Source organism: Vicugna pacos, unplaced genomic scaffold (assembly GCF_048564905.1).
Source record: "Vicugna pacos unplaced genomic scaffold, VicPac4 scaffold_19, whole genome shotgun sequence".
NCBI classification, from domain to species: Eukaryota; Metazoa; Chordata; class Mammalia; order Artiodactyla; family Camelidae; genus Vicugna; species Vicugna pacos.
In genome coordinates, this window is record NW_027328740.1 from 31,375,948 (window position 1) to 31,402,080 (window position 26,133).

General features: G+C 44.8%; 1 long non-coding RNA gene across 1 annotated transcript in view; it reads right to left on the reverse strand.

The window, feature by feature from the left end:
• The window catches only part of LOC140693066 (uncharacterized), a 28,254-nt gene extending 8,841 nt beyond the window's left edge, over positions 1-19,413 (reverse strand). The window contains exons 1-6 of the long non-coding RNA XR_012068721.1: positions 19,167-19,413; positions 17,035-17,160; positions 13,356-13,399; positions 12,316-12,402; positions 9,501-9,651; positions 8,636-8,743 (exon numbers count right to left, since the gene is read on the reverse strand). This is a non-coding gene — a long non-coding RNA (uncharacterized lncRNA). The remainder of the gene's footprint in view (positions 1-8,635; positions 8,744-9,500; positions 9,652-12,315; positions 12,403-13,355; positions 13,400-17,034; positions 17,161-19,166) is intronic.
• Positions 19,414-26,133: the final 6,720 nt, after the last annotated feature.

Sequence of the window (26,133 nt, forward strand, 5' to 3'; positions counted from 1 at the left end):
TCTATATTGCTTTACTAATTCTAAGGTATTAAAAGCATATGTTACTTGAGATTCATTCATATTTCATCTATAGAATAAAGTTTATTATTTTTATTTTAAAATATTTGTTACAAGTACAATCAGCATTTATGAGAGTAAAATGATAAATTCTAAAGAATTAAGAATCAGATAAAGAACAAAACTTTTTGGTGACTCAGACACAGGCCAGCTATTTGGCAGTAAATGGCAGGGTGGGACAGGTTTCTCCAGAAGGTTGTGTATGTTCTGAATCAGCATCCAATAGAGGCAAGGAAAAATTACAAGACATGTACGCTGAAAACTACAACAGCTTGTTAAGAGTAATTAAGAAAGACCTAGCCCTATTTTAAAATTTGAAGGAGCCAAAATGGCAGAGTAGACAGACTCACAGCTTGACCTCTCCCACAAATACGCAAAGAATTACATCTACAAAAACATTGAATTGCACAGAAACCTCCTGAACTCTGGTAGAGTGTCTTTTATTTTGAAATACAGGAAGATTCTCACAAAATATGGTAAGGAATAAAAAGAGAAAAGAAAAATTCAGTGCAGAACTGATCCTGCAGGGAAAGAGTAGCATAGGAAGAAAGGCACACTCACACTGGGACACAACCTCTCTAGCTGGGAGATCAGCTAGGAAAGAAGCAGAGCTTCCAAGGTTTGGAGGAGACAGTGGCAACTGCATGGCAGGCAGAACTGGAGAAAACTGACACAGAGGGTCCCTGTGATGACCAGCCCTAGACATGAGCTAGAAGGGATGAGCCAGAACTGGCTACTGGAGTCAGTGAAGAGCCCAGGCAGAGGGCTGGGTCACACTGCAGACAGGCAGCCTCAGGAAACTAGAGGGCAGTGTGAGCTCTGGCTGTGTGTGTGTGTGTGTGGAACAGAACAGACTGAAACTCTCATAAAAAAGCACCGATGTTGGTATAATGGGGGAGGAATGAAACACAGCTGTGCCAAAGTCACTTTCTCCACTTGGCTCCATTGTTGGTGTGTTCTCATGAGAAGAGAAATGGGGCTTGGTGATAGGCAACACTTCTGCACAAAGGCAGAGCTGAATGTTGACTCCATACCCTGTGCCATTGCAACTTCACAGGCAGGAATGAGATTTGTTTACAGCCCCAGGCAGAGAGGGTGGATTTGCTGTATCTGGTCACTTTGTGGATCCACACCTCTGAGACTTACAGGCAGTGAGTGGAGTTCTGACTCAAGAAGGGTGGCCAGTGAGGGTATTTACAACAGGGTCGTGTATGGTTCCATATGTGGGTGCGGGATTAGGGTTTGAGCTGAACCTGTAGTGGACCACAAATTCATGTGTGTGACTGCACACTTGCTAAGGCAGGTCCAAGGGACTGACACTGCTGGATCTGCACTGATGTTTCCTGGGGCTCAGAACCTGAGGGGCACCAGAGTAGGTGGCTGACATTCCCATAGCTAAGGCAGGGATAAAGCCAACATCAACAAATAGTACTTTGTAAGTCTGCATAACAAGTGACAGGCAACACCACAGAGAGAACTCCCCAGTGAACATCTTCTGCCTATTCTTCTTCACAACTGAATTGCTCCAACCCTGCCTACTACATATCACAGCTCAGAAACGGGTCTAAAAGAAATACATAGAGCCAGAGAAATATAAGTAAAATAAAGAAGCCGAGGAACCACTTTCAATTAAAAGAACAAGAGAAATCCCCTGAAAGAACAATCAGTAAAATAGACTTTGATAGTCTACTAGACTTCAAAAAGGAAATGATCAACTCACTGAAAGAAATAAAAGAGACTATCAATAGAGACAGAAAACTTTAAAAGGAAAATTTAAACTATAAAGAAGAGCTAGTTAAAAATAGAAAATTCAACTACAGGCAATCAAAAGAAGACTAGATAATGCAGAGGAATGAATAAATGGCTTAGGAGACAAGATAAAAGAAATAACCCAAAAAGAACAGCAGACAGAAAAGTCAATAAAAACCAATTAAAGCAAGATAATATAAAGTGTGCCAGCCTATGCATAATGGTGAGTCCCAGAAGGAGAAGAAAGTGAAAGGGGGATTGAAAAGTTAGTTAAAGAAATCATGACTGAAAACTTTCCAAACCTTAAGAAGGAAAGAATTATCTAACTACAGGAGGCACACAGGGTCCCAAACAAGGAGAAACCAAACAGACCTACACCAAGACATATTATAGTTAAAATGGTTAAAGTAAAATAAAATATTCTAAAGGCAGTGAGAGAAAAACAAAGTGTTTGTTACAAGGGAGTCCCATAAGCATTCAGCAGATTTCACTACCTAAAATCTTCTGGCCAGAAGGGAGTGGCAAGATGTATTCAAAGTCCTGAATAAGAAAAAGGCTGCAAACTAGGATATTCTATCTAGAAAGACTATCCTTTAGAACAGAAAGAGAGAAAGATTTTCACAGACAAGCAAAAACTAAAAGAATTCAGCAGTACTAAATCTATGCTAAAAAACAATTTGAAAGTTCTAATCTAAATAAAAAATAAACAGGAAGCTATAGAAATTAAGAAACCATAATTGGAAATGCGATAAATACAGTGAGTTGCAAGGGAAAACATGAGGATATAAATAAGTCAGTAAGTCAATAAAGAAAACAAGAAGGCAAACAAGAAAGAGAGAATAGCAAAATCATGAAAGGTGGAAGAGGAGAGCAAGAGAATATATATTTTTTTCTCTTTTTTTTTCTTTTTTCTCTTTGTCTTCTTTCTTTTTAGGATGCACTTGAGCCCACATGACTATCAACTAAAACCAAACAGATGAAGTAAGGGGTTACCATACTTGAATGACAAGATAACCACAAATCAGAAGTATATAATAGAGTCATAAAACCCAAAAAGAAACCAAGCTAATAGAAAAGGAATTTATCAAACCACAAAAATAAAAATAATTAAAAGAAAGAAACAAATAATTACCAAAATCAACTGGAAAACAAATTTCAAAATAGCAATAAACCCACATCTATAAAATAGCTACTATAAATGTCAATGGACTAAATGTTCCAATCAAAAGAAAAAGAGTGAAGGAGGAGGAAAGATGGTGGAGTAAAAAAGATGCTCAGAGCTCACCCTCTCCCACAAATTCACCAAGAGTGACATCCACAGACACACCCACCACCCAGAACACCTGCTGAACTTTGACAGAATATTGGCTTCTTCAAAAGATAAAATTTTCCACAAATCTGGTGGGAGAACAGGAGAAAAGGAGAAAAAGGAAAATAGTTCTGGACCATTCCAATGGGGAGGGAGCTGCAAAGGAGGAATAGCATTAATACACTGGGTCTCTCCAACTCCAATGGCCAGTTCAGCAGGATGGAGATGGAACCTCAGAGGCTCAGATCTGTATAGAATAGACTTTGACTGACAGAACTAAGTTAATGGGGCACAAAGGGTCCCAACGATCCCCAGCCCTAGATGCGAACCAGCAGGTGTGGGATGGGACAGCCTGCCTGAGTTGAGCAGAGGACTCGGGCTGACTCTACAGAGGAAACCTTGGGGGACTGCAATGTTCTGTGTGCCATGGCTGGGAGAGTATACAGAACAGCCTGGGTCCCCCATAAAATAAAAAAAAAAGGCAGAAAACACTGCTGGTGTGCCCTGGGGGGAAGGGTAGCCATAGCCTTTGTGTCCGCAGACCCACAGTGCCATTATTGGAGACTTCTTGGGAGAAGAGAGTCAAGGCTCAGCCATAGCCACTATATTTTCTGGTGCATGGTTCCCAGATAGAGGAGGGGTCAAAACCCAAATCCCTACCTAGGGGCTCCACAACCTCATAGGTGGGAATGAGATTTGTTTACAGTCCCAAGAAGAAGGGACCATTACACACCGATGCCTCTCTGAGTTGGCTCTTCTAAGACAAATGCACAAGAAGCAGTGTTCTGGAACAGAGCAGGGGTGAGGGCTAGTGCAGCTGTTTCCTCTGAGTCCACCTACAAAGCATGGACCTAATGCGGCAGGGGAGCTACCTGCCAACTACCTTGCACAAGTGTGGTCCTGGGACCAGGCATCTGGTGGGGGGTGCAGACCACCCATTTACAGATGCTGGGACACAGACCAGGGGCACGACTAGACGGCCTCTGGAACCAGCAAGTGGAGTTTTCACAGCAGGATATGGGCAGGAGTGTGACAACCACAGGAAAAAAAGGAGCTCCTGCTCAATAGCCAGGGCAGATTCAGGCCACCAGAACACCAGCCACACCACCAACAAAGGGGATAACAGGCAAAAGGCGTGGAAGGAAGACTTGGCAACCACCCATAGTTAAAAATAACCTTATGACAAAATTATTAAGAGTGTATATTCTTGCAGAAAGGCCAAGATAGTGGAGTAGAAGGATGCTTGTATCTTATCCTCTCCAATAAATTCACCAAGACTGACATTCACAGACACACCCATCCACTCAGGACATCTGCTGAACTTTGATAAAACATTGCCATCTTCAAAAGACAAAATGTGCCACCAATCTGGTAGGAGAAAAGGAAAAAAGAAGGAAGAAAATGCAAAATGGCTTGGGTTGGTCCTTTGAAGAGGGAGCAGCAAAGGAGGGATAGTGCTGGTTGACTGGGTCTCCCTCTTTCCAATGGAGAGGTCAGCAGGATGGACAGGGAACCTCTGAGGCCCAGATGTGTACAGAACCACCCTTGACTGACAGAATTAAGTTAAATGGGCACAAAGTGTGACAACAACCCCCAAACCTAGAAGTGAATCAGGGATGGGAAGGGACAGGCTGCTGGATCCAGGCAGACTCTGGATGACTGTACATAGGTAACCCTGGGGGACTGCAGTGTTCTGTGGACATCTGCTTGGATTGTATACAGGTCAGAACAGCCTGGGCCTCCCATAAAATAAGAAAAAAAATAAAGCAAAGCAATATTGCTGGCTTGCCTGGGGGAAGGGGTGTTTCGTCCTTTGTTTCTGCTGACTCATGGCAACATAACTGGTGATTTCTCAGAATAAGAGAGATGAGGCTCAGCCACAGCCATCATACCCACCCAGGCAGACATGGGGTTGAAACCTGAATATGTACCTGGCAGTTCTGCAACCTCATAGGTGAGACTGAGACTTGTTTACATCCCCAGACATATAGGAAGTTTCTGTCCTGGTGCCTCTACGAACTCACACCTCTAAGACAAATGAACAAGGAGCAAAGTTCTGGCAAAGAGCAGGGACTAGGGCTGGTGTGGCCATTTGCCTCAAGCCCACCCACAGAGTGTGGAACAGATGTGGAGTGGGGAGTTGCACTGAATATGGGAGCAACCAACCCAACTATTGTGGAGGACTGCTGCACCTGGACACGGCATTGGGAAGGGGCACAACCTGCCCACCTACCATGCAGGAGTGCAGCACCAAGATGCAGCACTGGGAGGAGATGTGACATGTCTACCTACAGGCACTGGGAGCAGCACAGACCAAGGGTGTGACCAGAGGGTCTCTGGAAACAATGAGCTGAGTTCATGAAGCAAGGCAAGGGCAGGAGCTGTGACAACCACAAAACAAAGAGGAGTCCCCATTCAATAGCCAGGGTAGGCTCTGGTTAACAGGTTAATGGCCACATCATTAACCAAAGGGATAACAGACAAAAGGCACAGAAGTAAGACTTGGTAACCACACATATTTAAGAAGGACCTCTTGATAAAATTACTAAGGGCACACAATCTCCACGGGAACATACTCTTTTCTTTTTCTGTTCCATTTTCTTTTACTTTTTAAATGTTACTTCTTAAATAATTTTTATATTTCTATTTTTAATCCCTTTTAAAATTTTCTTTTAAAATACTTTTATTATTATCTTTCAATTTGTCTAATTTCATTTTTATCCTTGTTTTTTTCTTCTGTTGTGATTATACTCTGTTGTCAAATATTTTTTCTTCCTTTAATATTTTAAAAATTCATCCCAACTCAATTGTTATCTTGTTTCAATATGTTCTTCTGTTATTGATTATACTGCTTTTAAAACTAATTTCTTTGTGCTTAGTTTTATTTCTGCATCCATTTTATATAAATAAGTAAACTCTTAAAAGACCACAGTAGATAATTGATACTCCATAAGCCATAGTGCCAGAGAGATATAAGCAAGATAAAAAAGCAGAGCAACCTGTCTCAATTAAAAGAACAAGATAAACCCCCTGAAAGAACAATCAATGAAATAGACATTGATAGTCTACTAGATGATTTCAAAAAAGGAGTGATCAAATTACTGAAGAAACTAAAAGAGATTGTGTATAGAGACAGAGAATATGTCAAATAACGAAATTGAAACTCTAAAGAGGAGCCAGTGAAAATTGGAAAACTCATTTGCTGAGATGAGAGTTGAGGTAAAGGATGTAAAATGTAGGCTGGATAATTGAGAGGAATGAATATGTGACTTAGAAGACAGGACAACAAAACAGCTGAGAGACAACAAATAAAAACCAATGAAAGCAATATAAGGGACCTATGGAATAACATAAAGCATGCCAACCTACTCATAATGGGGGTCTCAGAAGGAGAAGAAAGAACAAAGGAGATTGAAAAGATATTTGAAGGAATCATGACTGAAAACTTCCCAAACCTAAAGAAGGAATCAGATATCCAAGTACAGGAAACACAGAGCGTCCCAAACAAGGAGGACCCAAACAGACCCACACCAAGACATATTACAATCAGGATGACCAGGGTTGAGAATGGGAAATGATTCTAAAGGCAGCAAGAGAAAAACAAAGAATGAGATACAAGGGAACCCCCATAAGACTTTCAGCTGATTTCTCTACAAAATCAGTAAAGGCCAGAAGGGAGAAGCAAGGTATATTCAAAGCCCTGAATGAAAAAATGATGCAGCCTAGGATACTTTATCCAGCAAGGGTATCCTTTAGAATAGAAGGAGAGATAAAGAACTTCACAGACAAGCAAAAACTAAAAGAAGTTAGCAACACTAAACCTATGCTAAAGGAAATATTGAAAGACCTACTCTAAATAGAAAAGAAGCAGGATGCTACAAAAAGGAGAAAACCATAATTGGAAAGGTGATTGCTACAATGAATTACAACAGAATAAACATGAAATCATAAAAGAGGGCATCTAAATCATTAAGGGTGGGAGAGGCGAGCAAGAAAATATACAGGTTTCTCTCTCTCTCTCTTTCTCTCTGTCTCTCTCTCTTTTTTGTTCTTGGTAGGATGGGTTTGAGCTTATATTACTATCTGTTTAAAACAAACAGATATAGTAATGGGTTAATATATGTACAAAGTAGGTCAACCACAAGCCAAAAAGTTACAATAGAGTCACAAAACTAAAAAGACACCAAGATAATAAAAAGGAAAATTATCAAACCACAAAAAGAAAAAGTAAGGAACAAAGAGGAAATACAAAATGAACTGCAAAACAAAGTTCAAAGTGTAATAAACACATTTCTATCAATAATTAATATAAGTGTCAGTGGACTAAATGCTTTAATCAAAGGACATAGAGTGCAGAGTGGATAATAAAGCAAGTATCTACAATACGCTGTATAGAAGAGACCCACGTTAGGGAGAAGGACACACATAGATTGAAAGTGAGAGGATTGAAAAAGATATTCCACACAAATGGAAATGACCAGAAAGCAGGAATATCAACAGTGATTTCAAATAAAATAGACTTTAAAACAAAGATTATAAAGAAAGATTAAGAAGGATATTTTATAATGATTACAGGAGTCATAGATGAAGATATTTCACTCATTAACATATATGAACACAACATAGGAGCACCTAAATACATAACAGATAACAAGAAAATACTAACAGATAAAAAGGGAAAATTTGATCGGAACACAATCACAGTAGAAGACTTTAACAATCCATTAACATCACTGGACAGATATTCCATACATAAAATTAATAAGACAACATAGAAATTAAATGATACAATAGAACAATTTGTCTTGGGTAATATTTTCAGAACATTATATTTCCCTAAAATAGAACATACATTCTTCTCAAGTGCACATACCACATTTTCTAGGATAGATCATATACTTTGTCACAAAAGAAGTATTAACAATTTGAAGAAGATAGAAAATATTTGAAGCAACTTTTTCTGACCACAATACCATGAAACTAGAAATGAACTACAGAAAAATAAAGGAGAAATAAATGACAGTATGGAGGTTAAACAACATACTACTTTAAAAAAAAAATGGGTGGATGATGAAATCAAAGAAGAAATAAAAAACACATTCAGACAAATGATGATGAAAACACAACCATACAGAACCTATGGGATCCAGAAAAGGCAGTGCTTAGAGGGAAGTTTATAGCGAGAGAATCAGGTCTACCTCAAAAACGAGGAACAACTGCAATAAACAATCAAACTTACCACCTAAAAGAATTAGAAAAAGAAGAGCAAAAATAACAAAAGTAAGCAGAAGGAAGGAAATAATAAAGATCAGGGAGGAAATAAATAAAATAGAGATATAAGAAACATTTGAAAAAATCAAGCCAAGAGATGGTTTCTTGAAAGAGTAAACACAATTGACAAAATTCTGTTCTATGCTGGAAATTGACACAACAATGCAAACTGACTATAACTCAATAAAATAAAAATTAAAAAAATAAATATATTAACAAAAGAAAAAAGAAAAGGTAGTTTCTACTCACCAGACTGGAGGAGGGGACTGCAACCCATGCGGGGTCACACCCCATGGGAAAGCCTGGGGTCAGGATCGGAGGAGCAGGGTGCTGTGGACATGATCTGTCACAGGGTTTCTGCAGGAGGGGAGTGTGAGGCATGTGAGCAGGCTGAGGACTGGCCATTTGAGTAAGTTCATGGGCTCTGTGGTGGAGGGGCTCCCCCAAGTTTCTGGACTTGACTCTGGGTGAGTTGGGCAGGTGGACAGTGGCTCAGTGTGAGTCCAAGTCCAGTGGAGGAGGTAGTGAGTTAGATCTAGAAGGACTCCTTCTGGGGTGGGAGGGCCCACAAGGGAGGCAGGAGGCCAAGTCCAGGTGACTGAGAACAGGGTGTGTCCTGCACAGGGCTGCAGGGCAGATGAAAGCATCCAGTCTACAGAAGGTGGAAACACGGTCCATACAAGGGCTCAGCTCAGATGTCACCTCCTCAGAGGAGCCTTCTCTGCCTGCACAGTCTACAGGGACAGCCTCCTCCAAGCACATCTCCCCAGCAGACACCTGCTCCATTTCCTGCATAGCATTCAGGACACGGGCCCCTGCTCCGTACCCAGCCATGGTTCTGCTGCCCTGAGGAAAAGCCCTCACAGGAGCCATAAAGCCCTACACGACCTGGGCCCCACCTCTCTGTCTCCTCTGGCACCACTGTCTCCACCTGGCCCTCTTCTCCTCCACTCCTGCACTCCTGACTTCCCCCAGCCTTATGTGCTCTCCAGAGCACAGGTCCCTCCTAACATGCTGTGTGTGCTCACTGTGTCTAATCCACTGCATGCCTCCCACCCAGGTCAGTAACCAGCACACAGTAGGGCTCAGTAAGTAGAGTATGAATGACTCTTACCATGACTGCTGGGAAGGCTTTTGTCTGTGGCCTACAGTGATCACACACCCGTCACACAATCTCTGAGGTCCTACTGTGTTGGGTGGGTTCCAGATACCGGGCACAGCAGGTAGTGAAGCAGTCAGGTCTCCATCCACATGCAGCAGACAGCCTGGTGGGGGACACAGAGAAAATTAAGTAAAATATATACAATGTCCGGAGGTGATATGTTCCATGGAGAAAAATAAGGTCAGGGAGGACATTTGAGCAGATTCCTGGAGGTGTTTAAGAAGCAGGGGGAGAGAGAGCCTGGCTGAAAGAGCAGCCATCCCAAAGGCCCTAAGGGCAAAGTGGGATGTATGTGGAGGGTCTTAGTTATCCGTGTGAGTTCTTAGTCCTGCCTTGAGTATGTATGTTGCTTTCATTTGTAAACCTTGATTTCACCTTTATAGCAAATTAACCTGCATCATCAGTCTGCATAATTTAGTCAACTCTGTTTCAGGTGTTGTGGGCACAATGGCAGGCTAATTACTTGGGTTGGTAAAGAATTACCAGCGTCTGAGAAGGGTTTAGGAAAGTTCAATAGGGACACTGCTATAGGCAACATCAGGCCACACAGGCAAGAGGTGCCTACACGAGAGCCAATGTTGAGTGTGTGGGGTCTGTTATTGGGGGGGTGCTGTGCACACAAGGAGGAGGGGGCTGCATGATCAATTCATGCACAGGTACCTTGTTGGTTGTGAGATCTGTCAGGGGCTTCTCTGAACAAAAGGCTTTACCAATTTAATAAGGGAAGGATGTGAGTTCTCTCTTCCTGGGGCAATGAGGTTTCATAGGGTAAACACACAGCAAGAGAAGATGTTTTATAGCTTGTGGAAATGCAGGTGTGCAAAGGGTCCTGCAGTGGGGAGTGGGAGGTAAGGGGCCACTGGGCTCTAGGCACACAGAGAGCCCATGGGTGAGGGTGTATGACTCTGAAGAGTGCCTGCTGGCTTCACACCAGGGACTTTATGTGGAAAGAGGAGAATCTAGGTTATCGGCACGTGTCTACTCAGTGACCTCCCTAAGCCTAACTCTGTCAGGCACCAGGTGGCTATGAAATGAACATGAAGGTCCCCACCCTGAGGACCCCAATGAATGAACATCTTGATATCCTCAAGCCCCTTCCCCTGCACCACCGCCCCACCACATCTGGGTCTCAGGCTTTGACCCTGACATCAGTGGCATCTTCGTTCCCTACATCCAGCTCCTCTGGACATCTCTGTGATGAGCTGTTCCATGTCAGCAAGCCCCAAACTGAGCTCTGCCTTTACCCCATGTTTGCTTCCTTCCTGTGAAGCCCCTCGTGAAGGAGCCACCACTAGCAGGATCCTACAGCTCTGAGGCTCTGCCTTCCCCACCCCTCCGATGTCTCCCAGCCCATGATCCCCTATGGAGGTCCCTATTATCCTCTCCCTCCCACTTCATTCTTGGGATGCACACCAAATCCCTCTTCACAATCTCCCACAAGACAGGTCCAGGTCCACTTGGGGACACTGAGGTGACACAGGCGGATGTTGCTGGGAATGAAGAGCAGGATACTTTAGCAGAGGAGAGGAAAGGGCTCTAAATCCACCAGAACACACGCTAAAGTGGTGGCAAGACACCCATAAAGGGTGAGGCAGGCATCACACTGCAGCCCCGCCCTCTGCTCCCCCAGGGTGCCCTGTGTTTCCTGCTTTGGCCTAGGGGACTCCCCCCCTCACTCTCTGTTAGAGGGGTGCCCATCCATTCATTCACACCCTCATTAACCATGTACATGGGTCCTGCTCAATGCCAGGCCTCAGCTAGATGACAGCTCATCCTTGGGGACACAGCTCAGATCTTACCTCCTCCATGAAGCAGTTCTGGATTCCCACCCCCCCTGAAGCTCCTCTGGCCTCAATTGAGACCACTAGGGCTGTGACCACACTCTGATTACATCCCAAGTCTGTGATCTCTGTGAAAGCCCTGGGCCCAATGTAGAAAGAGACTCAGAAAAATGGGGCCAAAACGGGCTAAGAAAAATGTTACTAGTTCTCTATTACAGAGAAGGGCACTGAGCAGAGAGAGGGCAGTGTCCAACCAAAGCCACAGAGGAGGGTCTCAGTGAGCCCTCCCATGGCCCTGTTACTAGTTCTCTGTTACAGATGAGGACACTGAGCCACAGAGAGGGAGCAGAGCCCTGCTATAGCCTTGGCCCCACGACCTGTGTCCTTTATGACTAGCTCCATGCTGCCAGCAGGGGTGTGGGCCTGGAATGGACGTTGAAAGCAGCCTGACCCCCAGGCCCCCTTCATACAAAAAGTCAGTCTCAGGAACACCCCTCAAGACCTACCCTATACCCCTGGGATTGGGACCTGATTGCTGTTCCTGGAAGCTGTCTGGGCTTCCCTGTGAATTGCCTCAGGAGGTGCTTGGGACAGCCACAGGGCCCCTGAGGCTTCCTGTCCCCAGCTGAGCCGCTCTGGTCCCCTTGACTGTCCCTGGCCCAGGCCTGATTACACAACGTTTTGGTTGGGTAGCCAGCTGTGGAGATGAGGAAATGGGGGCAATATGCAGATACACGCAGAGGTTCAGGTATTCACTCAACAATCACTGATTCAGGCTTTGCAGTGTGGCTGGCCTGGGCCCAGGCCTGGGTGTCCAGTAGTGAATACAGTCCACCCCTTGAGCCTTCTGGGAAAGCAGTCCTCAGAGAAACGGGCCCTCAGTGCAACCACCCTGCTCCCCATGAACAATCACACTGAGATGAGGCTGCGGCCATGGGTCCCAGTGGAGGATGAAGGGAGGAGGAAAACCCAGAATGGGCACTTACCATGAGCCTGGACACTGGAACCAGATGACCTGGGCTCTGTAATCTGGGGTGGTCACCTCAGCTGTTCTCTCTGCGCCTCAGTTACTTCTGCAGAAATGGGTGATAATGCCTGTCCCTGCCCCACAGATTTTCATGAGGAGTCAGTAAGCTTCTCTAAGGTGTGTAGGACAGTGCCTGGCTATGGGTCAGGATCCTGCTCACCTCACAAGAGTCTGTCCCACTTTAAAGATGATAAAGTCAAATCTAAGGGGGTTATGAGACCAGCCTGGGCTAGCCCCCTTCTCATGGTCTGCTGTCCATGTCTCCTGCTTTTACATCATACCTCTGCCCCCATATCCACCCAGCAATGTAGGTGCTGAGAATCTGAGCAAATCAGAGTATGAATGGAGGCACACCCTCTCCCCATCTTGGGCACCTGGTGTGGTGGGCAGGTTGGGGATATCGGGCTCCTCCAGACTGCCCAGGAGGCCCAGCATGTCGGTCACCTCATTTCCACTCAACACGGAGTAGGTGTGTGGCCAAGGGCCAGAGGGCGCTGGAGTAACCCAGGGTGGGTGGATGCTAGGTAGGTGTGGGAGGCACAGAGTGGCCCCTGGAAGACAGTGTCCAGGCAGCCAAGGTGCAATGAATGAGGGTCCCCAAAAGGGGCAGAGGACAGAGTCCAGCCTGGACATCACCCCCTGCTGGACCCTGATCTGGGGTGAGAATTGGGACAAGCCAGTGCCCCTCTGGGACTCTACATCCAGCAAAGAGGTGAGGAAAAGTTAAGGAGACCGTGCTCCCTGTGTGAGGGCGCTGCTTCCAGGATCCTGGAGGTTCCATAGACCCTTGTGAAGTGGCTGCTGTTTGCAGCCCCATGTGGGCAGAAGAACTGAGGCAGGGAGGACAGAGTGACTCAGGACAGAGCTAGGATTCATCCAGGAGTGTGTGCTGAGCCTCTTGCTAAGAGCAGCCTCTGGGCATCATGGACTCAGGAAGTGTCTTGTCGTCCCTCTTAAGGCTCCTGGCATGTTAGGCAGGAAAGGTCCCAGTGCCCATACCTGGGCCTCTCTGGGTGATTCTGACATGTGGGATCATGATGGTCCTGAGAAAGGAGAGAGAATGTGGGCTGGGCGTCAGGTCTGCATCAGACCCTAATGATGCCCCTAATGTTGTGTGACTTGGAAACTCCCTGACCTCTCTGTGCCTGGCTTTCCAGCCCTGACTCAGAGGACTGCTGTGATTGGCACACAGTAGGACCTCAATCAGAGGAAAAAGCCAGCCCTTCCCCAGGAACCTCTCCTCTTACATTCCCAAAGCTAAGCCCATGTTCCACACATCACCAGAGCTGAAACTTGACAAACAGGGCAAGTGAAATCCAGCAACTCCTCCCTCCTGCCTGAGGCCCTTCCCTCCTCAGTGACAGTGGCTCTGAGCAGGTCTCTGCATCCCAGAAGTCTGAACTGAGCCTTGTGACCTGGAGGAGTCCCTGTTCCACACAACTTTGTTTCCAGGTCCTTCCAACAAGACACAAGAGCACCTGGTCAGTGTCTTAGCTACAAGGTCCTCCCTTTGCAAATTGCCCCATCACACCCGGGCTAGATGATGTGAGTTCCAGAGCACATGACCATCCAAATGATGACTTCAGGGAAACATCCCTGCCCACACTGCACTCTTCAGAGCCCACCTTCTAAACTAAGGGGTAGTGACCCACGGTTGTGCACACTTTTATCAGAACACAGCCCTCACCCACCCACCATTGGAAACACGTGAGAAGCAGAGATTCCCAAGTGCCTGGACCCCTGTCATCCAGAAAGCAGAGGGTAGGATAACAGACAGAAGGGGAGAAAGTACTTTCAGACTATATATCTGATAAGGGGTTAACACCCAAAACATATAAAAAACTCTTACAATTCAACAGCAAAAAACAAGCAATCTGATTTAAAAAGTGGGCAGAGGAACTGAATAGACATTTTTCCAAAGAAGGCACACAGATGTCTATCAGGTACATGAAAAGGTGCTCAACATCACTCACCATCAGGGAAATGCAAATCAAAACCACAATGAGATACCCCCTCTCACCTGTCAGGGTGGATGTCATCAAAATACAAGAGATAACAAGTGATGGTGGTGGTGTGAAGTAAAGGGAAACTTGTGCAATGTTGGTGGGAATGTAAATTGGTGCTATCACTCGGGAAAAGAGTAAGAAGGCTCCCCCAAAATTTAAAATTAGAACTTCCATATGATCCAGCAAGTCCACTGCAGGAAATATATCCAAAGGAAATGAAATCACTATGTCAATGAGACAACTGCACCCTCATGTTCACTGTATCATTATTTACAATAACCAAGATATGTAAACAACCTAAGTGTCCATCAGCAGATGAATGGGTACAGAAAAAGTGATGCATATATATGTATATAAAATGGAATCTTATTCAGACATTAAAAAAGTGAAATACTGCCATTTGTGACAACTTGGGTGGACCTTCAGGGTATTATGCTAAGTGAAATAAATAAGACAGAAAGACAAATACCTATGATCTCATTTATATGTGGAATCTACAAAATAAACCGAAACACATAGAAACAGAGATCAGGTTGGTGGTTGCCAGAGGTGAGTCAGGGGGTGATTGAAATTCGGGAAGATAATCAAAATGTACAAACTTCCAGTTAGAAGATAAACAAGTCCTGGGGACATAATGTACTGCAAGGTGACTGTAGTTAACAGCACTGCGTTGTGCATTTGTTAGTTAAGAGAGTACCTCTTAAAATTTCTCATCACAAGGAAAATAGTGTGTCACTATGGGTGATGACAGACGTCAAGTATAGTTAATGAACTGATCATTTCACAATATGCACATGTAACAAGTCATTTTGCTGCACACCTAAAGCCAACAAAGTTATGTGAAAATTGTATCTCAGGAATACTTATGTCAGGAAGCGGGGGTGCGAGCCTGGACTACCTACTGCAGGAACTGCCTTTGCCCTCCAACATCAGAGGGTGGTAGTTGTGACAGAGACTGTAGGTCCCTCAAAGCCTGGAATGTTTACTGTCTGGACCTTCACAGGTAGAGAGTGCAGACCCTGCCCTGGAAGACAGTGGTCATGGCAGCAACAAAGGCCTGCCTGTATGCAGGCTCAGCCCAGACAGCTCCTATGCTCTGCTGTCACCGCATTTACTTCCCTCCACACCCTCAGAGGGAGAGGCTTCAAAGTTCTCATTTTACACATGAGAAAACTGAGGCTCATTTGCTTTGAATTATTGACAAAGTGGTGGGAGAAGCTTTGAACTCCAGTGTTCTGATTTCAAAGCCACATCTCAGTCCTGATTTTTAGAAGGTGGAGGTCCAGGCACTGGGGACACTCCACCTTCCTCACTTGTAGTCGTACTCCAGGGCTGCCACCCCCAAGGCGTCTGGGTGAACACATTTAATCCGCTTACTCTGCACCAGATGAGCCCTTGGCTGCCAGTCTGTTGTCACTGCCTGAAACCAGCTGAGGTTTTACAAGTGAACCATCACCCCCTGCCAGCCCACCTGCCCTGCCATGTGGAGCAGACCCCTCCTAGCCTGGACATTCTAAACCCTTAGCTCACACATTTGCACAACTGCATCAAAAGGGCCCTACTCCCTGTGTGGAGATATCGACAAGGGGAAAGGAGGGGAGTTTGGGGTGGCCGCTTACTGTGAAGGTGACACATGACAGGGACATGTTCATGTCCATAATGGCACTCAGTTTGAAGCTTAGAACATGGTCACAGCGAGGGGTAAAACCTGAGAGGCTACAAGGCTGCCTAGAAAGAGGCTTGACTATTGAATTGTAAATGTGTAATTTAATTTAAACATTAGCACCCTGGGTGATAAGAATTTGCCCCTAAGGCCAGAATTGGCCACCTGACCCCTGGGAACCCCTCAATTCCAGGATGTAATCATCTGAGCATGGAGGGGGCTTAAATTGGAGTGCTGTCCTCTCAGTCATGGTGCACCTGCCCACGTGTGCACCCATGATCTGCAGTGCTCACACATCAAGGAGGTCCAGGTCATAAGGAAGGGATGACAGACTGTGAGGTCACACGTGTGCCCCTGCAGGGGTGAATGTTGTATAGAGAAGAGCCCCCCACTCTCACCTCCAGGAGGGGTGATGGAGGGAACAGGACTCCTGAGCCCCTAGGCTTAGCAAGCATCCTGGCTGAGGGTGGGGAGGCTGTCCACTCCGAAGTCATAGGTCAGATGGTAGATTGGGGTCCCACCCCCACATCTCACCAGTGAGAACGTTTAGTCTGTTTTCTCTGTAAACTGGAACCCAGTCACCCTCACCCTCAGAACTAGGGGCAGCCTGTGTAAATTACAACACAAAGCCCTGGGCTGTTTCAGGTGCCCGGGGGTGTCCAGCCCCCCTAGGCCCGGCAGGTGGGAGAGGAGTGGTGTGGGTTAGCAGGTGTGACAGCAGAGTTGAGACTTGGCTGAGTGAATGCACTCTAATATCCAGGAACTGGGAGCTACCAGTAGCAAATCTGTTCACTGAGGCCATGTGTACTCTCCCTTGTCATTTACAATCCCCTGTTTGAACAGAGGCCTCTGGAGTCTATTTGCCACATTGTTGCCTGTCACCTCACTGTTGCAGTTCCAGGGTCTCCATTTAGCCAGCTTGAAGGAATAGTCAAACTTTTTCTTAAAACCAGTGTCAGAAAACCAAAGTGGCTTTAAGAAGCAAACAGGGCAGGAGAGAATGACTTACCTAACTGAGACGTCCACAGGCAGATAGCTTCAGGCAGGTCTGTACCTGGTGCTCAGTGACATCAACAAAAGTCATCCTTCCCCACCTCTGGGCTCTGCCACTGGTGTCATCTTCACATGGCTCTGCCTTTATGAAAGCAAGATAGTCACCAACTGCCACAGGCTGACATCACCACCCCTCAACTCCCAACTGAAATAGAACTTCTCTGCTCCCAGGATTCCAGCAACTAGGCCTGACCTCCATGGAGCCTGATTGGGCTGGTGCCCAGCCTTGAGCCAATCACAGTGGCCAGGGAGGATGGAAAATGCTGATCGGCCAGATCAAGGCCATGTGACCATCCTCTTCAGGAAACCTGTGAGCTGTTCACCTGTTTCCAGCTTGGGAGAGTGTGATGTCTCCCAGAGGATTCTGCTTCTAGCACAACCTGCTGGTGGCACAATGAGCTGGAATGAGCCTGTCTGCTTGGTGACAAGTGACAGGTCACTTAGTGGTTCCTTGCTCCAGGGAGGGAGGCATGTCCACACAGTATTGGGGCTTCAGAGCCAGAATGTAGTAGAAAAGCCTCCTGGTCTCCCAAAAGGTGGGAAAGTGAGCAGTGACACTGGAAAGGCACTCCTCTCTGTGACCCTTGGCTTTCTCCTTGTTACAGTGGAGAGTGCAGTGCTGCCCCTGACAGCCCACTTCCCTGCTGGGAGGCCTTTGCAACAGGTGGAGAGTGCTTGGAAAAGCCCATTTATTCTGAGGAACTGTTATTGCTCCTGGTGGGATCATTATTTTCATGTCACTTGTGAGGTGGGCCCTGAGGGGTCCCTGATCTGGGGGCACAGACACCCACACAAACTTGGCCCAGTATTGCTGTTCATTCAACAATGTCTTACCAAGCACCTACTGTGTGCCAGATTCCCAGGGTAGAGCAGTGATGTTGACAGCACAGGTCCCTGCCTCACCTCATCTCTGCATCCCAGGTGGGGTCACCAGAGTGGGAGTTCAGGAAGCAGAGGATGTGGCCGAAGCCTTGTGGGAACCCCTGGGTTTTTCTCTGTGCTGAGGGACCTAGCAGCACACCGATTGTGGGACTCAGTACCCGCAGGACCCAGCATTGATTGGTAAAGGAGAGGGGCATTTCTACAAGCCCATCCTCACTAACCCCAGGCTCTGGAGGGCAGCTCCAGTCTGCTCAAACCCAGGGGGCATCTTCCGACATTCTGATCACCCTCTGGTATTACTCCCCGCTCAGATGCAATTTTCCCTGTGGTAGCTACACTCAGAAAATGTGTTTGTTTCTCTCCCATGTGGTTAAGTGGACTTCAGATGCATGATAGCGATGGAGTGGCTAAGCCTCTGGGCAGATTGCTGGGTGACCCGTGGAACTTGCTGCACATGTTAAGCTCCCTTCTGCCAACCAATGGGCCAGGCCCCACCACTGTTCTGTCTGTTCTACCTCACTTAATCTGCACAGACACTCTTGCGGGACATCCTGTTATCCCCCATCTCTGCTGACCTTGGGTGGACAAAGCTTGGGTTTGAGAAAGTTGCCCAGGTCACATGGTTGACAAGTGGGGAGCTGGGGATTTGCACCCTGGTCCCAGGAGTCTGGATCATGGAAAGGCCTGGGTGGGGCAGCTTATTGCAAAGGGAAGTCCTGCCCAAGCCCCTCCCATGAGAGCCCACCCAACAGCACATCTAGGAGAGTCAGCATTTCCTGGACCAGATGGACAGAACCTCAAAACTTCTTTGCAGATTGTTTCCATGCTCTTTTGCAAGCACAGAAAGGCCGCAGGCCAGGGAAGGATAAGGCCAAGAGTGTTTTCACTGGGGAGAGTGAAGGACAAGTGTGAAGACACACAGCACTCCCAGCAGCCCTCTCGGCAGAGCCTGCCACTGGGTGAGCAGCTACCGTGACTACCTACCATAACCCTGTGAGGTTCATGCCTGTACAACTCTGCCTGTGAGAAGAGCAAAGTGAAGCTCAGAGAGGTGTGGGGACATTCCAAAAAGAAACAGATAAGGTGGGATCATCACCACCATGCTGTGCAGGTGTCACACTGTCACACTGCTCATGCATGGCCTGCTGGGAGTAGTGAAGGCCTGATAGGAGCACAGGAACACTGTGGTGAAGGTGACGTTTCTACCTGGGACAGCTGGTACCGGGGACTCTAGCTGGTTCTTCATTGTGCCTGCTTTGAGTGTCAGCATGTTGCAGCCTCATGTAGGGGAAGGGCTGTCTCCTTTCCACACCGGTGCAAAAGGAAGAGCATGTACACACTGGCATCACCATAGACCACCGGCAGGATCAGGATCTGGAGCTCAGAGCAGAAACTGCCAACACCTCAGGAACTGGTGCAAGAGGAGGACCTGAGTGCCCCCTGAAACATTTCTAGTTTTAAAAACATACTTCATTAGGGGGAAGTGATAAACAGTTGATCCCTTCAAAATATTCTGTTATCCAAGGAACAATAGCACCTCAGCATTGTAAGAGGTTTAACTCAGTCATCAATAACCATCACTATAGGTATGAGAAAACAGAGTGTTAGGAGTTACAAAAGGGTCTCAAGATCATGCAGGTCTGAACTGAGAACCATCCAAAGCATGTGCTGCATGATAGCCTCTCTAAGCTACCTGAGGCTTGGTCTGCTCCTGACACAGGGAAGATGGTTCTGAGAAAACCACACTCCTCAGGGGACCCCAGGGAGTTGACAGAGTTGAGTTTGGGTTCCTGGTCATCTTCTAAGTCTGGAATTTTGAGATTCTTCTGCACCTGTCCTTCCTCCAGAACAGAATCTGATTCAGGCGGGATTCCAAGGACTGAGGCATGTGCCAGGCAAGAGAGCAGGCATGGCTGGATGAGAGCATCACCAGTGCCATTAAAAAAGAGGCCAGGGCACTGAGATTTCCAGTGATTTAGCATCACGGCTGGGAGGGGTCATGTGTTCTACTTGAGTTCCGAGTATTCTGCACCGCCCTCGAGGACCTGCAGGGGGCGCACGAAGCCAGCGTGCCTTAGGTGGCGGTGCGCATGCGCAGTCCGCGTCAGCAGCCAGCGTCTTCCCTGGGGGCGGAGCTTGCTTTCCTCAGGGCTGAGAGGGCGGCGCCAAGGAGGCTCCGGGACAGCGCTGCCTGCGTGTCTGCGGGAGGATGCTCCCCGCTCTCTGTCTGAAGTTACGCCGGTTTCCCACGGCCTGAGCCCGCTTCCTGCCGGGGTGTGTGTGGACCTGACCGAGCTGGGGCCCCGGCCAGCAGGGCAGGAGGGGACGGGTGCGCTGGCGGGCCCGCTTCGACTATTCTCCTCGCCCGCCGGGAGCGGGTGAGTGTCCGTGTCCATCGGGGCCGCTGGGGTGTCCGCGCCCCTGGTCCTCACCGCCCGGGTCCCCCCTTCCCCCGTGTGATCGTAGGTGTGTACACCGCGGGTCAGGAGCGGGGATGCGGGTGTGAGTGTCCGTGTCCATCCGGGCCGCGGGGGTGTCCGCTCCCCTGGTCCTCACCGCCCGGGTCCCCCCTTTCTCCGTGTGAACGGAGGTGTGTACACCAAGGGTCAGGTGCGGGGACGCGGGTGTAATGGGAAAGGGGCTGAGAAAGTACTGAGAGTTAAAGAGAAGTGTGTAAAATTACATTATGTTAATTTTTATATTTTAAGTGTGTCAAAGTCAGAGTTTATCATGCTTTTACTTTCTTGTCTTTAAAGGAATGCAATCATTTAGTTTATACTTAAAATATGCTTCTCAGCTTATCTCATTTTCAAGTCAAAATACTGCCACGGTTGACATTTTCTCATAATACAGTGACAATCTTAAACATGTGTGAATATAAACTCATTGAAAAAATCTTGCAGTATTCCATGGTGAGTTGTCTTCTTAAAAATAATATCCAGGCCATTGCTAAATTATTACAAAAATATAAATTTTTTGAAGCACTTTTAGAAGTTCCACACACAGTGGTATTTTTAAAACACCAACCACTGCATAGTGCTTAAGATCATTTAAGATGAAATATATTCAGACCTAAAACTTTAGAATACTCAAAAGGCAGGGTAATGGCTGCTTTTTCATTGCAAATACATTTTTTTCTTCATAAGTGCAAAATACGAAGGTATTCAGCTAAATTTTGTATATCTTAATTCAAAAGGTGAAATTAGAATATAATCTCCTTATTTTTTATTTTAAGGCTATTTCCCATAAAAATTGGTATTTTTATCTGTAGGACCTTAATTGTCTATTCATTTGTTTTTTTCTTTTCGTTTATTTTCTTTAACAGAGAGTGCATTCTTGTGTCTTGTTAGAGTTTTTAATTCTCCTAACTTATTCCAAGACTTTCTGACACTGATAGTAAATAATGGGAAAGGCCTTATAGTAACTGCATCTTTTCATGTAGTCAGGATTTTTTTTTTTTGGATAACTTTTTTTTACAATTTCCACTTGGTTCACAATATTATCCCATTATGACAACTCAATAAAAAATTGTAATCTGTTTACACCAAGACACTTATGTCAGCACAGTGCTTTTGCTGGTATGATTTTACATTAGATTATAATATAATATTTGATTTGATTTACATATAGACTAATACCTATTTTATATATTTACACACATATATGAATATCTGCTAAATGTCATTAATTTGCATGGGGTGGTAGCTGATAACATGTGATCTTTCTGACCATTGGCTATTCTTATATGTGTCTAACGTACTACTTAGAACAGATACTAGAACATCACACCTCTCATTATACAGTATTTTAAAGGTTATATTTTATTTTATTTATTTTTAAACATTTTTTATTGAGTAATAGTCATTTTACAATGTTATGACAAATTCCAGTGTAGAGCACAATTTTTCAGTTATACATGAACGTACATATATTCATTGTCACTTTTTTTTTTTGCTGTGAGTTACCACAAGATCTTGCATATATTTAAGATTCCACACATGAGTGATCTCACATGGTATTTCTCTTTCTCTTTCTGTACTGCTCCACCATGAATAACATTCTTCAGGAGCATCCATATCTCTGCAAATGGCGTTATGTAGTCAGTTTTTGTGGCTGAATAGTATCCCATCATATAAATATCCCACATCTTTATCCAGTCATCTGCTGATGGACATTTTAGGCTGTTTCCATGCCTTAGCTGTTGTAAATAGTGTACAAAAATCAGCTGAAAACCTTATGGGGGTTCCCTTGTAACTCACTCTTTGTTTTTCTCTTGCTACCTTTAGGATCATTTCTTTATCCTTGAATCTGGCTATCTTGATTAGGATATGCCTTGGTGTGGGTCTGTTTCGGTTCTTCCTGCTTGGGACCCTCTGAGCCTCCTGTGCTTGGATATGATTCCTTCTTTAGGTTTGGGAAATTTTCAGTCATGAGTCCTTCCCATACCTTTTCAATCCGCTTTGTTCTTTTTCCCCTTCTGGAACTCCTATTATGCATACATTGGCACAGTTTATATTACCCCATAGGTCCCGTATATTGTTTTGTTTTTCATTTGTTTTTCTCTCAGCTGTTCTGATTGGGTGCTTTCTGTTGTCCTGTCTTCTAGGTCACTTATTTATTCTTCTGTATTTTCTTGTCTGCTTTGCACAGCCTTTAGGTCAGCTCTCATCTCAGCCAATGAGTTTACTAATCCTACCTAGTTCTTCTTTATAGTTTCTATTTCATTTTTGATACATTTTATATACCTAAACACTATTTCTTTTAGTTCCTTCAGTACTTTGATCACTCTTTTTTGAAATCTTGATTTAATAGACCATCAATGTCTATTTCTTTGTTCATGCTTTCAGGGGATTTCTCTTGATCTTTTCATTGGGAGTGGTTTCTCTGCTTCTTCACATTGCTCATATCTCTCTGGCACCGTGGCTTAAGGAGTAGCAGTTACCTACTTATCCTGGAGATGGTGTGCCCTTAATGATTTTATCGAGAGGTCTTTGTGTCTTTGCCCTGCTTCATGAACTCAGCTTGCTGTTTCATAGGCCTTCTGTTGGCACCCTCATCTGTGCTGCTCTCAGTGGCTGTTGGCCAGCAGATTGTGCCCCCTCCTAACACTAGGTCAGGAGCTGAACTCTTATCCAGTGGGTGGGCAGGTCACTCCCCCTCCTGATGCCACAGTCAGATGCTGTGCTTAGGGGGAAGCAGGTGGGCAGATCACACCCTGTCCCAGCACTGTGGTCAGGTGCTGTGTTCCTGCCAGGAAGGTGGGTGGCTGCCCACCTGCCCTCTCCTGGTGCTGGTCGCTCCGCTGCTCTGTGCAGCTGCCTGCTCTGCCTCGGGTAGGCGGTCTGTAGGTGGGCTCAGGGAAGACCACGGAACAGCCCCGCCTACGCTCTGTGCCAAATCTGAGCTCCTTGTTTCCCTTGGCGGCACAAGTTCTCTGAGGTGTCAGGGTAGAAAAATCCTCTCTGCCTCAGGCTATAAACAAGTCTCAGTCCTGCCTAAAAGGTTGTGGGGCCCCCACGTGCAGATTCAGGTCTCAGCCCTGCCCCCGCCCTGGCAATATGCACAGGAGGAGATGGTAGCTGTGGCTGAGCCCTGCCTCTCTTCTTGCGAGATGTGCCAGTAATGGCACAGGTCTGAGGAGACAAAGGCTTCAGCACCCCTCCCCCTAGGGCACATGCCTGCTTATAGTTTTGTTTACCTTCTGAGTTAAAATTTACCTGACAATGAAATGTATAAATTAGGCTTTTGAGGTTCATCCTTGTATCAGTAGTTGATTCTTTTTTATTGTTGAATTGTATTCCATTGTTTGAATATACTATCATTTGTTTTATCCATTCTCCTACTGATAAATACTTAGGCTTTGGATATCTTTTTTTGCAAGCAAACATTTTTTTTAAAAAATGCAAATATAATATACATGCTTACATGTGAACATATCTTAAGTATACAGCTCAGTGATTTTTCACAAAGTAAACACATCTATGTAACCTTCATCCAGTCAAGAAACAGAACATTGCTGTTCCACTTTGGGTTTCTTCCCAGATACTATGGCACCCCTTTGATGGATTCACCATCCTAAATTCAGCCACCATGGATTGGTTTTTTTGCTTTTGAAATTTTTAGTCCCGTACATTCCACTCAACATTATGTAAGATTCATCCACTAGTGTTTTCTGTAAACTAGTATATTTATTTTTATTGCTTTAAAGTATACAACTTGTATGCATGTGCCACCACTTATGGTTATGTATTTATTGTTGACAGGTGTTTGGGTCATTTTCTATTTGGGGCTATAACAAATAGTGATTATGAGAATTTTCTGGATGTCCTTTTGTGCTCTGATGTAGAAGCTTCTGAAGGGTACACAGGGAGTGTGTGTTTGTATGTATGTATATGTGTGTGTGTGTGTATATATCTACACATATACATATATAACTTTCATTCAAAAAGCCTACTTTCAAATTATTTGTAAGAATTTATATTCCCACTGGCCATGTGTAAGAGTCCCCATTGCATGTTACCCTCACCAATGCTTCATATCACTTAACAACTAACTATTCTAGTGGATGTCTAATGGTGTTCCAAGTGTGGTTTTAGTACGTATTTTTATTATTACTAACGAGCTCAGCCACTTTTCATAGCTTATTTGGATTTTTCTTTTTGTGTGTGAAGCACCTGTTCAATTTTTTTGCACATTTTAATATTGAGGTTTTGCCTTTTTCTCCACTGGTTTTTGTTCTCTATATGCCCTAGATACAAGTCTTTTGGTGGATATAGATATAGCAAATATATTTTCGCACCATGTGGCTTTTCACTTTCTTAATGGTATCTCTTGATAAAAATAATTCTTAATTTTACTGAAGTCCAACTTAAAACTCTTCTTTTATGTTTAGTGCTGTGTCCTGTTTAAGAACTCTTTGCCGCTTCAAAGTCATTAAAATATCTCCTACACTATTTTCTAGATGCTTTATTTTGGTGGGGGATTACGTTATTTATTTTAATGGAGGTACTGGGAGTTGAACCCAAGACCTTATGCATGCTAAGCACACATTCCACCTGAGCTTTACCCTCCCCCAGATGCTTTGCTTTTTGTTTCAAATTTATTAGATTTATAATCTATCTAAAATTACTGTTCATGTATGGTACAGGGTTTAATTCAATACTGTTCCATTGGTCTATATGTCTAACTTTAGGTAGTTATCACATAGACTTAATATTGTTTTATAATAAGTTCTTTAACATTGTTCTTTAATATCAGCTTGGCTATTGTTGGCTCTTCAAGCTTCTCTATGTATTTAGAATCAGCTTGTCAAGTTCTACAAAGAAACAGTAACAACAATTAAGTTTTGGGGATTTTGATGTGCACATATAAATCTTTGAATCAGTTGAAGGGGAACTGACATCTTTAAAATGTTGAACCCTCCAATCCATAAATTTGGATTACCTCCCCTATACTTATTTTTATCACTGCTGTTACAAATTATCACAAATTTTGCAGCTTAAAACAACACAAACTTATTATTTTATGATTCTGTAGGTCAAGTCAGGAACAGGTATCACTTGGCTAAAAATCAAGATGTCAGCAGGGCTGTATGCCCTTCTGTAAGTCAAAGGAAGAATATATTTCCTTGTCTTTTCCGGCTTCTAGTGTTCACCCACATTTCTTTACCCATGACCCTTCCTCTATCTTCAAAGCTAACAGCTTTACAGCTTTCTAATCCTTCTTCCAAAGTCATATCTTTCTGACCACATCTGGGAAAGATTTTCAATTTTTAAGGACTCCTGTTGTTAGACTAGGCCCATGTAGATAATCCAGGCTAATCTCCCTGTCTCAGAGTCCTTAACCTGATACATCTGCAAAATACCCTTTGCCATGTAAAATAACATATTCACAGATTTCAGGATTAGAACATGGATATAGGTAGGGGTCAGTGTGGTGCACTATTCTGTTTATCAAACTGTTTAACATTTGATACTTTCTGACAAACGTATAAGATAGAAGATCCTGGTCATGTTTAGAATGCTTCCTCTGCAAAATATTGGGCACTGAGTTTATTTGAAAGGACTGAAAATAATATTACCACAGGAATGGTTTCCTAATTCTACTGACATTTACTTACTTTATACTTAAATACCCAAAATGGTCAGCCAGGAGTGGGATCTTGGCAAATAAA